General features: G+C 40.6%; 1 protein-coding gene across 3 annotated transcripts in view; it reads left to right on the forward strand.

Annotated features, from left to right (window-relative positions):
- The window catches only part of FBXL17 (F-box and leucine rich repeat protein 17), a 743,798-nt gene that overhangs the window by 456,515 nt on the left and 271,966 nt on the right, over positions 1-15,317 (forward strand). The window lies entirely within an intron of this gene.

Genomic DNA, 15,317 nt, shown 5'->3' on the forward strand with positions numbered 1-15,317 from the left:
ATACTCCATCATTTTGTGTATATATATATATATATATATATATATATATATATATATATATATAGGTATATATATATAGGTATATATCTTCCGTACCTTTTTAGGCTACACATTGTTTTTTAAACTCCATCTGGATTTTATTTCCACTTGTACTTGACCTGCGTGCACTATTTCTCTATCCAGTATCTTATTATTTAAAGGAGATCTCCAGTCTTCAAAAACTTACGTTTTTACTTAAGTTATGAGGTTGTCCGGGCATGCTGGGAGTTGTAGTTTTGCAACAGCTGGTGGCACCCTGGTTGGGAAATGCTGCATTAGGGCTGAAAACCATAGTGCAAAGATTATTTTTATATATATATATATATATATATATATATATATATATATAGTACACAAATAATTTCTTGACTGAAGGAAGGAAGTTCAATATGTAGAAATTTTATTTTATATCTGATTGAAAATATGGGTAAGGAAAAGAAACCTGGCTTTGTGCCACCGTTAAATTGTGTGCTGAAATCATGATAGCCTGGTGAGATGAAATGCGCCACAAAACACTGCCTCAGGCCATCTGAGTCCACCAAGACAGGAGGAAAAATACATTTCAATATGTTCAGTCTTTTCATGAGGTATCGGTAACCTGAATTAATCCTTTGGCTTCTTTTTGTCTTCTTGCAGTTTTCTTTTTATTTCTTCTCTTATAGAATAATTGCATTAGGCAGGGGAAAGGCACTGGGAAGAATGGCAGAATTGAAATAGGCAGCGGATGATAAGTTGTTAACTGCGAGGAAGAAACCTATCTTTTACTAAAGACTGGTAAGAGTCAGCTGCAGGGGAGAGTGTGTGTCAAATGAATTACTCTGATGGCAAGATGTATCCGTGTGAGAGCGGACAGGACTCATGGATAGACTTGTGAATGTGTCTTTCCAATTTTCTGCTCTACTTCTAGAGTTCACTGCTTCCCTGGGCTGTAGTACTTATTAGCAAGGAAAACCTGCTTTGCAGTATATAATATGTCTGGAGGACAGGGACGAATTGTCATTCCTCTATGTTCAGGTCACATAGCTGCAGCGGTGACACGCCGGCACATGTGCATTTATTACTTGTCCTGTCCAATTTTGATTTGCAATTGCCCCCGTGATGCTTGTAGACGGAGCAGACGTCCATGCCACTGACACTATAACAAGTTGACATTCATTTTTCTTGCACCGCTATGTTTATCATGGTTTTATTAGATTTTGTTTAGTTTTCATTGGTAGACTAACTTAAGCACAAAGTAACATTACCCCTAAGGCGCATATAATGTCAGTGTCAGATTTTTTGCTGCTAAAGTTCTTCACTAGGGTCAGCATTTTACTAGGGAATAGATTTTTTTTAACAGATGTGAATATTCACATTACTGTGTGTACAGGGACTGGTAAAGGAGAAATTACGGCCAAGGATACAATGTATTTTCTGCAAAACATAACAAGCAGTTGTTAGGGAAGTTACTACAAGATAGGAAAAACACAAAAATAAGGAGGAAAAAAGTGGCACAGCAGGTATAGGTGTAATGGATAGCATTGTGTGATACATAAAAGCCTGTCACTTTAACCCTCAGTCTCCAGAACAGGGAACAGAGTCTCCCCTGAGAGAGGAGCTATGGTCATGCATGCACGCTACCACTCCGTTCAGTCTCTATGGGAGTTGCCAAAGTGGGGTTTTGATCTCAGGAGCCCCTATCAGTCAAATGAGAATTTGGGTATATTTTTTTCCACACACTGGTGTTCAAAGTCATTCTCTATGCAGAGAACTAGCCCAACTCCTTTCAAATGAATCAACTACACTTTGCTATACCATAGGATGCTTTAAAGGGGGATTCCAGGTAAAACAGTTTTTATATAGATCAACTGGCTCCAGAAAGTTAAACAGATTTGTAAATTCTATTAAAAAATCTTAATTCTTTCAATACTTATGAGATTCTGAAGTTAAGGTTGTTCTTTTCTGTCTGATGACACGTGTCTCGGGAACCACCCAGTTTAGAAGAGGTTTGCTATGGGGGTTTGCTTCTAATCTGGGCATTTCCCGAAACAGGGGTCATCAGAGAGGACTTGGACAGAAAAGAACAACCTTAACTTCAGAAGCTCATAAGTACTGAAAGGATTAAGATTTTCTAATAAAAGTAATTTACAAATCTGTTTAACTTTCTGGAGCCAGTTGATATATATATAAAAAAAAATTTTTCCTGGATAACCCTTTTAATATAGCATCCTTTGCTGTTTGAGGAGGTATTGCATGATCTTGTCTCTGGGCTCAAGCTCCACCCATTTTATGTATCATTATTGGGACATTTAGAAAAGAGGTGTGATTATTGCACGCTGCTTTGGGCTGAACAGCATCACAGACAGTGGAGCAGACAGAAAATGCATACAGCAGCTTTTGTTGATGTGTAGAGAGTCTGCTGTGTAAAAAAATGTTCTGCAAGAGATCTGGGCAGGGAAAACTACAGGATTGCTTTTGAAGGGGAGTATGTAGGGTGGGAGAGCTTTGATAAAAATCTGAGACAAATAATTGCATCCTGGAAGTTGTCGTACTGAGCAAGTGCTCAACCAGGAAGCAAAGTCATTATCTGACAGGAAGAAACCCACAGACAGACAAAAAATACATTTTTGGTGATTTCAGGACTGGGGCAGAAAGTCAGCATTTTTTTTAATATTAATCTAATGTTGAAAAACCCCTTTAAAATGATATGCAACTTAAGCTTTTGGTGTTTCCCTTTGCTGCTACATTACAGGGAAGAGATGGGGATCACAGTATAGGGATTGTCAATCAGGGAGGGGGAAGAGGTATCAGGAATCAATCAGGAACAGTACACAGAGGGGGGTGACTAACTGATGAAAGGCTGAAGTAGGACGGGCTCTACTCGCTAAGGGGAACGCCCAGTGGACTCCAAAGCCTAATTTCCATATAAAGCTGCTGGGGACTGTTTGTACAGTATAATAATCCTGACAGGTCCCTTTTGAAAGGATCTCCTGACATGCCTGCTAGGTTCATATCCCTACACATTCAGACACCATCCAGTCACCTTTTTTACAAGTAGAATATAAACACCAAGCTTTTAATATAGTCCTACATTTCCAGGAATAATAACAAACAACTAAAAATAACATTATAGAAGTATATACTCTGAGGGGAATACTATTATTGCTACAACATACATGTCGTGATGGTTACAGGTCCTCTTTAGAGTTTGCGTATTATGATAATATATATATATATATATATATATATATATTACATAGAAAACATTAATATAGTCTGTGTGTGTGTACACAATGAACTAAAATAGAATAACTGTAGCTTTAAATGGGTGAAATGTTAGATACACCACTAGGGGACAGCAATGCATTCTGTAGCTGAATGTAAAGGTATACAAAGCTGATGAGTGTTGACAGATTCTATCTATCCTATCATTTGTCATGATGCTGGCCTCCCAGTGCTCTCAAAAATGGCATTTGGTATCCAATAATTGAGCCCAAAGAGATCCACTTCACATTGTATATAACATTTTTACAAGTGGATTGGGATCATAAAGCGGTGTAGCCAGACTTTGTTAGCCAAGCTTTCCTTGCATTTTTATTATCACATTTGTATTATATTTAATATATTCAGTTGTTTTTTAGCATGATTCTTAATGTATTTTTTTCATTCTCTGATCTTGCTGTGCTTTGTCTTACTGTACGTAACATCATGTTGTAATCAGGATCAGTCTAGTACGATCTGGCAAAGTATGATTTTTATATTTGTTTTGTCTTTTATCATGTTATTGCATTCTTACAACTTATTTTTTTTTTTTTTTTTTTAAGTTTTAATTAGTTGTATGTTTTCTTGGGAAATGCAGCAGAAGCCGCCCATCTAGTCCCATGTGCCTCATAAAAAATGATTCTTTGTTACATGATATTCATTAAATGTAATTTTCTCCATGGTTAGCTAGGCAGAACTGGCTTTGTGCACACTGGAAGGTAAGAGGCTGCCAAGTATAATGTTGCTGATGTATACTCTGCTTGTATCAAGTGGATACTGTGCCAGATATTCAATAGGAAATAATACTTGAAGTAAGATAATCAGCAGTGTCTGAGAACGTGAATTTTGGAACAAAATGGTTGCACATTCCAAAGAATTTTTTTTTGTAGCTTGTAAAGGACAGCTCAAGAAGAATTGCAAAAAAATAGGAAACGAACTGAAAAGCTCACCTCAAATGTCAGGTATTTTCTCTTAGAAGCCCGTTAAAGCCTAAGTAAAATTTTTCCTTTTTGGGTGATGTCTTGCTTGGCAATATTTTCCAGTCATTTAGCAAGACTCTGAGGTGTTATTCACACACAGTACTCATTAGACCATTATTTGAGCTCTAAAGCATCCAAAGAATTTTTTTTTTTTTTGGGTTCATTAACCCCTTAAGGAAAATTAATTTTTTGTGTTTTTGCTTTTAATTTACCCCCCTATAGACCCATATGAGGGCTTGTTTTTTATGTGGCCAATTGTACTTTGTAATGACTTTACTTTCATTTTACCAAAAGATGTACGGTGAAACCAAGAAAATTATTATTTGTAGGGGGAAGTTGAATTGACAACCACAATTTTGAAAATGTTGGCGGGCTTTGTTTTTACGCAGTGCACTTCATTGTTAACATGATATGTTCACTTTATTCTGTAGCTAAATGCAATTAAAACGATACCCAATGTATATAGTTTTTCTAATATTGTAATACTTTAATAAAAACTCAAACTTTATTGAACAAAATCTGTATATTTAAAATTGTTCCCTTCTGACCCCTATAACTTTATTTTTATTTTTGTGTACACAGGGATTAATGATAATTTTTTGCGCCATGATCTGTAGTTTTTATCGGTACCTTTCTTGTTGTAATGGGTTTTTGATTGCTTTTTATGAATTTTTTTTTAATACATAATATTTAAAATCAGTATGGAATCGTTAACATAATATTTTTATAGACTGGATATTTTTGCACGTGGCAATTCCAAGTACGTTGATTTATTTTTATTTTTATTTTTTACTACTATATGCATAGCACTGATCAGTGTTATCGGCGATCTACTTCTCTGGTCTGCTTGACAGTAGACCAGAAAAGAAGACCCCATGATGGCAACAGGAGGCAGGTAAGAAGACCTCTGGCCACCATCTTAGCTGATCTGATCCCCGCAGCACTGTCCCGCTGTCGATCAGATCAGCCACCTAGTTAATGGTTTACATCAGCCTGGCGCACTCGTGTCATAGCCCTGGTGCGCTAAGTCCCAATTGGAAAACTGCTTGTAACTCGTATTAATACAATTTCATGGATAGACAATTAAGGTTCCTTTTTTTCCACAGTTTTTGTCCCATTTTCATCCCCAGAAATGGCTGTTTATTACATTTGTATAATACCATTTATTGTAGGTGAAAAAATGTTTCTGCCATGGAAATTTCGATTCCAGCTTCCGCAAAAATAAAATACATGTCTATTCTCTCTGTGGGTTGCACAAGGAAATGAATTGTCATCTAATTTCCTAGCCTAGAAATGTTCAATTCTTAATTACGCCTCACCACGCTTTATCAGCAAATCTGTTGGTAATCATGGGCTGAAATGGATAATGGTTTAAAGGCAATCCGTCAGCTTTATTTGCTTCTAAGACCTGCAGACACCATTGGATAGCTGTTAGGGTTCAAAGGCAAACTTTACCTTGCCTGGAGCTGATGGTGGTTACCAAACCTGAAAGTGTAACTGTCAAATCCCACAACCCAGTTAGTCTTACAGAATTCTTTAAAAGAGGTACTATGGATTCAGAGAGGGGGAGCCATAACACACAGAGTGGAATTTCCAACAATAGCAGCAGCCTATTCTGTTTGGAAACTCCCCATAGTAAAATATCTATTACTAATGGATAGATCAGGGTATACGCACTTATGGAGATATGCTGATAGAAGGGAAGCCCTCACTTTTGAACAACTTCTATGGAGATGCAGGCTGCCTAGTGTGGACTTTTATACGTTTTTGCAAGTGAGGCATTTTATGGACTCTGTAAACCGCCCAACGCAGACTCAGACCTCTCCACTTAAACTGGGTTTCTTTGGATTGGGGAGGATCCTTAGGGGGATCTCCCAAATTTACCAAGCATTGTTGGGAGGGCAGAAACACCTGTCGTCATGTGCTAAATGGGAAATGGATTTGGGGAAGCCTTTTCTGCCTCACAATGGGCAAATTCATTTATGCCATGTTCTAGGATCTCTAAATGCGCTGCCCACTTTGAGACTGATAGGAAGTTATTATATAGGTGGCACCTAACCCCATACAAAATATGAGAAAGGAAAAAAGGAGACTGGTTCTCTAGGTCTATGGGGATTACTATAGTGATGTTCTGGTGAGATTGGGTGGTGTAGTGGTAGGGTGTTGTCAGTGTGTCTGTATATATGGGATGATGGTTATGGTAGAGTGTTATATATAGCACTCTACCATAACCATCATCCCATATATACAGACACACTGACAACACCCTACCACTCCACCACCCAATCTCACCAGAACATCACTATAGTAATCCCTATAGACCTAGAGAACCAGTCACCCTTTTTCCTTTCTCATACTAATTGCCATTTGGGTATATAGGAGATTATACCTTTCGGTCACCACAAACAGATAGAGTACATCTCACAAACCTATTTTTTCTTTACCCATACAAAATATGTAAGATGTACCCAGTCCCCCAGATAAATGTTGGTGATGTAACTACAAGTAGGAACATTGCTACACATGTGGTGGGAGTGCCCTCGGATCCAACAATTTTGGGAGCAATTTTTTTTAATGTTATGCAAGATAATAAGTTTCGTAATTCCGTGGGGTCCAGAATAGCTTTGTTAAACCTTAACCCCTTAAGGACTGAGCCCTTTTTCACCTTAAGGACTCGGCCATTTTTTGCAAATCTGACCACTGTCACTTTAAACATTAATAACTCTGGAATGCTTTTAGTTATCATTCTGATTCCGAGATAGTTTTTTGGTGACATATTCTACTTTAACTTAGTGGTAAAATTTTTTGGTAACTTGCATCCTTTCTTGGTGAAAAATCCCAAAATTTGATGAAAAATTTGAAAATTTTGCATTTTTCTAACTTTGAAGCTCTCTGCTTGTAAGGAAAATGGATATTCCAAAAAAAAAAATTTTTAAATTCACATATACAATATGTCTACTTTATATTTGCATCATAAAATTGATGAGTTTTTACTTTTGGAAGACACCAGAGGGCTTAAAAGTTCCGCAGCAATTTTCCAATTTTTCACAAAATTTTGAAACTCGCTTTTTATCAGGGACCAGTTCAGGTTTGAAGTGGATTTGAAGGGTCTTCATATTAGAAATACCCCATAAATGACCCCATTATAAAAACTGCACCCCCGAAAGTATTCAAAATGACATTCAGTAAGCGTTTTAACCCTTTACGGGTTTCACAGGAATAGCAGCAAAGTGAAGGAGAAAATTCACAATCTTCATTTTTTACACTCGCATGTTCTTGTAGACCCAATTTTAGAATTTTTGCAAGGGGTAAAAAGGAGAAAATTTTTACCTCATATGTCTATGTAAAGTGTTCGGCGGGCGCAGTATAGGGCTCAGAAGGGAAGGAGCGTCAAATGGTTTTTGGGGGGCATGTCACCTTTAGGAAGCCCCTATGGTGCCAGAACAGCAAAAAACCCCACATGGCATACCATTTTTGAAACTAGACCCCTCGGGGAACGTAACAAGGGGTAATGTGAACCTTAATACCCCACAGGTGATTCACGACTTTTGCATATGTAAAAAAAATAATAATAATTTTTACCTAAAATGCTTGGTTTCCCTAAAGTTTTACATTTTTAAAAAGGGTAATAGCAGAAAGTACCCCCCAAAATTTGAAGCCCAATTTCTCCCAATTCAGAAAACACCCCATATGGGGGTGAAAAGTGCTCTGCTGGCGCACTACAGGTCTCAGAAGAGAAGGAGTCACATTTGGCTTTTTTGAAGGAAATTTTGCTCTGGGGGCATGCCGCATTTAGGAAGCCCCTATGGTGCCAGGACAGCAAAAAAAACACATGGCACACCATTTTGGAAACTAGCCCCCTCGGGGAACGTAACAAGGGGTAAAGTGAACCTTAATACCCTACAGGAGTTTCACGACTTTTGCATATGTAAAAAAAATATAAAAAAATATACCTAAAATGCTTGGTTTCCCAAAAAATTAACATTTATACAAAGGGTTAAAGCAGAAAATACCCCCCAAAATTTGAAGCCCAATTTCTCCTGATTCAGAAAACACCCCATATGGGGGTGAAAAGTGCTCTGTTGGCGCACTACAGGTCTCAGAAGAGAAGGAGTCACATTTGGCTTTTTGAAAGCAAATTTTGCTCTGGGGGCATGCCGCATTTAGGAAGCCCCTTTGGTGCCAGGACCGCAAAAAAAAAACACATGGCATACCATTTTGGAAACTAGAGCCCTCGGGGAATGTAACAAGGGGTTAAGTGAACCTTAATACCCCACAGGCGTTTCACGACTATTGCATATGTAAAAAAAAAAAAATAAAAAAAAATTTTTACCTAAAATGCTTCTTTTCCCAAAAACTTTACATTTTTAAAAAGGGTAAAAGCAGAAAATACCCCCCAAAATTTGAAGCCCAATTTCTCCCGAGTACGGCGATACCCCATATGTGACCCTTAACTGTTGCCTTGAAATACGACAGGGCTCCAAAGTGAGAGCGCAATGCGCATTTGAGGCCTAAATCAGGGATTGCATAGGGGTGGACATAGGGGTATTCTACGCCAGTGATTCCCAAACAGGGTGCCTCCAGCTGTTGTAAAACTCCCAGCATGCCTGGACAGTCAACAGCTGTCCGACAATACTGGGAGTTGTTGTTTTGCAACAGCTGGAGGCTCCGTTTTGGAAACAGTGGCGTACCAGACGTTTTTCATTTTTATTGGGGAGGGGAGGGGGGCTGTAAAGGGGTATGTGTATATGTAGTGTTTTTTACTTTTTATTTTATTTTGTGTTAGTGTAGTGTAGTGTTTTTAGGGTACAGTCGCACGGGCGGGGGTTCACAGTAGTTTCTCGCTGGCAGTTTGAGCTGTTGCAGAAAATTTGCTGCAGCTCAAACTTGCAGCCCGATACTTACTGTAACCAATCTAATTTGCTTTTATGAAGAGGTGAGTAGAAGCCTTGACAGAGGAATGGCTGTGGATATAGTGTTTCTGGATTTTGCTAAAGCGTTTGATACTGTCCCTCATAGACGTCTGACAGGTAAGTTAAGGTCTTTGGGTTTGGAAATTTTAGTTTGTAACTGGATTGAACACTGGCTCATGCATCGTACCCAGAGAGTGGTGGTCAATGATTCGTACTCTGATTGGTCCCCGGTTATTAGTGGTGTACCCCAAGGTTCAGTACTGGGCCCGCTGTTGTTTAATTTATTTATCAATGATATAGAGGATGGTATTAACAGCTCTGTTTCTATCTTTGCAGATGACACCAAGCTTTGTAGCACGGTACAGTCTATAGAGGATGTGCATAAGTTACAAGATGACTTGGGTAGACTAAGTGTCTGGGCATCCACTTGGCAAATGAGGTTCAATGTGGATAAATGTAAAGTTATGCATCTGAGTACTAATAACCTGCATGCATCGTATGTCTTAGGGGGGATTAAACTGGCAGAGTCACTGGTAGAGAAGGATCTGGGTGTACTTGTAGATCACAGACTACAGAATAGCATGCAATGTCAGGCTGCTGCTTCCAAAGCCGGCAGGATATTGTCATGTATCAAAAGAGGCATGGACTCAAGGGACAGGGACATAATACTCCCCCTTTATAAAGCATTGGTACGGCCTCACCTGGAATATGCTGTTCAGTTTTGGGCACCTGTCCATAAAAGGGACACTGCAGAGCTGGAAAGGGTGCAGAGACGCGTGACTAAACTAATATGGGGCATGGAACATCTTAGCTATGAGGAGTGATTAAAGGAGTTACAATTGTTTAGTCTTGAGAAGAGACGTTTAAGGGGGGATATGATAAACGTATTTAAGTATATTAATGGCCCATACAAAAAATATGGAGAAAAACTGTTCCAGGTTAAACACCCCCAAAGGACGAGGGGGCACTCCCTACGTCTGGAGAAGAAAAAGTTTAGTCTCAAGGGGCGACACGCCTTCTTTACCGTGAGGACTGTGAATTTATGGAACGGTCTACCTCAGGAACTGGTCACAGCAGGAACAATTAACAGCTTTAAAACAGGATTAGATACATTCATGGAACAAAATAACATTAATGCTTATGAAGAAATATAAAATCCCATCCCTTCCCCAATATCGCGCCACACCCCTACCCCTTAATTCCCTGGTTGAACTTGATGGACATATGTCTTTTTTCGACCGTACTAACTATGTAACTAATTAAGCCTCCGCCCATGTGAGTGTACCCTGTACGTTCACATTGGGGCAGGGGGAACATCCAGCTGTTGCAAAACTACAACTCCCAGCATGCGCTGACAGACTGTACATGCTGAGAGTTTTAGTTTTGCAACAGCTGTAGGCACACTGGTTATGTATCACAGAGTTTGTGACCTTACTCAGTGTTTCAAAACCAGTGTGCCTCCAGCTGTTGCAAAATTACAATTCCCAGCATGTACGGTGCATGGTGTAAGGTGACTGCTGGGAGTTGTAGTTTGCAACAGCTGGAGGCACACCGGTCGTGAAACACTGAGTTAGGTAAAAAAAAAACTCTAAGTTTCACAACCAGTGTGCCTTCAGCTGTTGCAAAACTACAACTCTCAGCAGTCACGGGCATGCTGGGAGTTGTAGTTATGCAACCAGCAGATGCACCACTACAACTCCCAGCATGCACTTTAGCGGTTTGTGCAAGCTGGGAGTTGTAGTTATACAACAGCTGAAGGTACACTTTTCCATAGAAAAAATGTGCCTCCAGCTGTTGCAAAACCATAAGTCCCAGTATGCCCATAAGGGAATGCTGGGAGTTGTGGTGGTCTGCCTCCTGCTGTTGCATAACTACAGCTCCCAGAATGCCCTTTTTGCATGCTGGGAGCTGTTGCTAAGCAACAGCAGGAGGCTGTAACTCACCTCCTGCTGCTGCTTCATCGCAGGAAAGTCCCTCGCCACCGCCGTCGCTCCTGGGGCCCCGATCCCAACATGGACGCCGGGGATCGGGGTCGTCTTCCCGCACCCGCTCACGCCCTCCGGAAGAGGGGCGGAGCGGGTGCGGGAGTGACACCCGCAGCAGGCGCCCTGATTGGTCGGCCGGTAATCCGGCCGACGAATGAGGGCGATCGTGAGGTGGCACCAGTGTCACCTCACCCCTGCAGGCTCTGGCTGTTCGGGGCCATCAGAGACGGCCCGAACAGCCTGTAATTCCGAGTCACCGGGTCACTGGAGACACGATTGACCCGGAATCGCCGCAGATCGCTGGACTGAATTTTCCAGCGATCTGCGGCGATCGCCGACATGGGGGGGCATAATGACCCCCCTGGGCGATATGCCGGGATGCCTGCTGAACGGTGGGGACCGGAATTCCCACGGGCGTATGGATACGCCCTGCGTCCTTAAGGACTCGGAATGCAGGGCGTATCCATACGCCCTGCGTCCTTAAGAGGTTAAAGGGGTTATCCAGGAAAAAACTTTTTATATATATAAATCAACTGGCTCCAGAAAGTTAAACAGATTTGTAAATTACTTCTATTAAAATGTTTTAATCCTTTCAGTACTTATGAGCTTCTGAAGTTAAGGTTGTTCTTTTCTGTCTAAGTGCTCTCTGATGACACGTGTCTCGGGTAATGCCCAGTTTAGAAGAGGTTTGCTACCCAGATAAACTGGGTGGTTCCCGAGACACGTGTCATCAGAGAACACTAAGACAGAAAAGAACAACCTTAACTTCAGAAGCTCATAAGTACTGAAAGGATTAAGATTTTTTTAATAGAAGTAATTTACAAATCTGTTTAACTTTCTGGAGTCAGTTGATATATAAAAAAAGTTTTTTCCTGGAATATCCCTTTAACCTGGAGGACCTGCACACATGAAATAAAACAGTTCTAGTACACTGTCTGACACCAACCAGGAATAAAATAGCGGCCAAATGGAAAAGTACAGAAATACTGGAGGTATTGGGGCTACGGTCAACTCTGTTCATCAGAATTGCCTTACGGAGTGGTCTATAGCTTCAATTAACGACAAGCTCAGGTCTTTTACAAACGCTTGGCCCAAGTGGTTGGATTTTAAGCTACTGATTAAGTTACAGAACTTTTTTTTCTCCTCTCTTCTTTCTTTTCCCCTCTCCCCCCCCCCCCATTCTTTTCCTTTCTTTCCCCTTTACCCTTTTTTCTCTTCCCTCTCGTATAATGTTGATTTATTAGATAATGCAATTAATGTGAAGTTAGTTATTGTTTTGGATATACATGTTTTTGTATTTATGTTAGTTATTAATTTGGATGTAATATATGAAAATGAATAAATGTACGGTAATTAAACAGAAATCCCACAAAAAAAGTTACTCTGTACCTAATCCTGCCCATGTACATCATTTGTATGCCTCGATCACATTTATCCAATCAGGGAGAGCCTGGAAGGGCAAGTAAGGAGGCATGCCTGGCTGTGGCACTTCAGCAACTTTGCACTTGAATGTGAAATAAAACTGTGAATTTAGTTTAGCAGCCACCATCAGCTATAGGAAAAGTACAGTTTGCTTTCATACCCCAACAGCTATACAACAGTATCTACCATTGTTAGCAGCAAATAGTGCTGACAGATTCCCTTCAAACCATCATTCCTCATTACTCTTCTGCCTGTTTTTCAGATCAGATGTTGTGAGGTGTAACTAAATAATCAGATATTTTCAATGTATACTTAGCCTAATAAGCCTCACTAAGAGGATCTACTTTTACTTATTTACTGTGTGTAAATCCCACGTCCCCAGGTTGACATGTGTGAAAAATAGATATAGGATCTTTGTAAATCTAGTGTTTCTTCTTGTAGAAAGCCTGTTAATCACTGGTCCCCTAAGGAAAAGTGATTGTAGAGCTACACTGTGCAAAAAAATAAGGGGAACACTTAAACAACACAATGTACCTCCAAGTCAATGACACTTCTGTGAAATCACACTGTCCACTCAGGAAGCAACAATGATTGAAAATCAATTTCACATGCTGTTGTGCAAATGGAACAGACAACAGGTGGAAATTATAGGCAATTAGCAAGACACCCCCAATAAAGGAGTGGTTCTTCAGGTAGTGACCACATACCACTTCTCAGTCCCTATGCTTCCTGGCTGATGATATGGTGACTTTTGAATGCTGGAAGTGCTTTCACTCTAGTGATAGCATGAGACAGAGTCTACAACACACACAAGTGGCTCAGGTAGTGCAGCTCATCCAGGATGGCACATCAATGAGAGCTGTGGCAAGAAGGTTTGCTGTGTCTGTCAGTGTAGTGTCCAGAGCATGGAGGCGCTACCAGGAGAAAGGCAAGTACATCAGGAGATGTGGAGGAGGCCGTAGGAGGGCAACAACCCAGCAGCACGACCGCTACCTCTTCCTTTGTGCAAGGAGGAACCGGAGGAGCACTGCCAGAGCTCTGCAAAATTACCTCTAGCAGGCCACAAATGTGCATGTGTCCACTCAAATGGTCAGAAACAGACTCCATGAGGGTGGTATGAGGGCCCGACGTCCACAGGTGGGGGTTGTGCTTACAGCCCAACACCGTGCAGGACGTTTGGCATTTGCCAGAGAACACCAAGATTGGCAGATTCGCCACTGGCACCCTGTACTCTTCACAAATGAAAGCAGGGTCCACACTGAGCACATGTGAGAGACATGACAGAGTCTGGAGACACTGTGGAGAACATTCTGCTGCCTACAACATCCTCCAGCATGACCGGTTTGCCGGTGGGTCAGTAATGGTGTGGGGTGGCATTTCTTTGGGGGGCCACACAGCCCTCCATATGCTTGGCAGAGGTAGCCTGACTGCCATTAGGTACCGAGATTAGATAATCAGACCCCTTGTGAGACCATATGCTGGTGCGATTGGCCCTGGGTTCCTCCTAATGCAAGAAAATGCTACACCACATGTGGCTGAAGTGTGTCAGCATTTTCTGCAAGAGGCTGTAAGTATTGATGCTATAGACTGGCCCGCCCGTTCCCCAGACCTCAATCCGATTGAGCACATATGAGACATCATGTCTTGCTCCAACCACCAGTGCCATGTTGCAGCACAGACTGTCCAGGAGTCCGCCACCTCATCAAGAGCATGCCCAGGCATTGTAGAGAGGTCATATGGGCATGTGGAGGCCACACACATTACTGAGCCTCATCTTGACTTGTTTTAAGGACATTACATCAAAGTTGGATCAGCCTGTAGTGTGGTTTTCCACTTTGATTTTGAGTGTGACTCCATATCCAGACCTTCATGGGTTGATAAATTTGATTTCCATTGATAATTGTTGTGTGATTTTGTTGTCAGCACATTCAACTATGTAAAGACGAAAGTATTTCATAAGATTAGTTAATTCATTCTTATATAGGATGTGTTATCTCAGTGTTCCCTTTATTTTTTTGAGCAGTGTATTACTGATTTACATCATTGTTGACCCCATCCCCTGTTTAGGCCCGATCTTGTTTTCATGAGCTTAATCTATACGCGCTATAGACGCTCAGCTCAGCCATGTTTGTAACGGTTGGACAACACTTCAATATTTCATCCTTTGCAGTACTAAATTGTAGTAATAATCTCTATCCAAATGTTGTCCACCCCCCTCAATAAGCAAAAAAATAATAATAATCCAGATATTACTGTTGGACATAGATAATTTTAGTACCGTATAATGAACAATCAAAGCTGCTTTGTATCCCTTTGAAAAGCCCACATGTCATGGATCTCCCATATATATTCATGTAACCATATACTCTATACAGAGGGAGAATCTACACACAGTAATTTATCTGTTCAGAATTAAATCACATGAAACAAAACACAAGTTTGCCAAACTATTTACATGTATGTTGCATATGACTTTGTTCAGAAAGCTGAACTTTCCTACAATGCATTCCCAGAGCAATAAGTACTACATATACAACCTGTATATGTCATAGATATTTTTCCCTAGAAGCAATAGGATTTTGAAAAGATACCTGAGCAATGTTGTATCTGTAGCTGCAATGTGAGGCAATGTTCCCACAGTATTTTGAGTCACAAAAAAAAAAAAAAAATCTAAGGCCGTTTTTGCTTTTTTTGGGCACTTTTTTTGAACCTTAAATTGCTATGATGAAGCCCAAAAC

The sequence above is a fragment of the Hyla sarda genome, chromosome 1 (genome assembly GCF_029499605.1).
Source record: "Hyla sarda isolate aHylSar1 chromosome 1, aHylSar1.hap1, whole genome shotgun sequence".
Classification (NCBI taxonomy): domain Eukaryota; kingdom Metazoa; phylum Chordata; class Amphibia; order Anura; family Hylidae; genus Hyla; species Hyla sarda.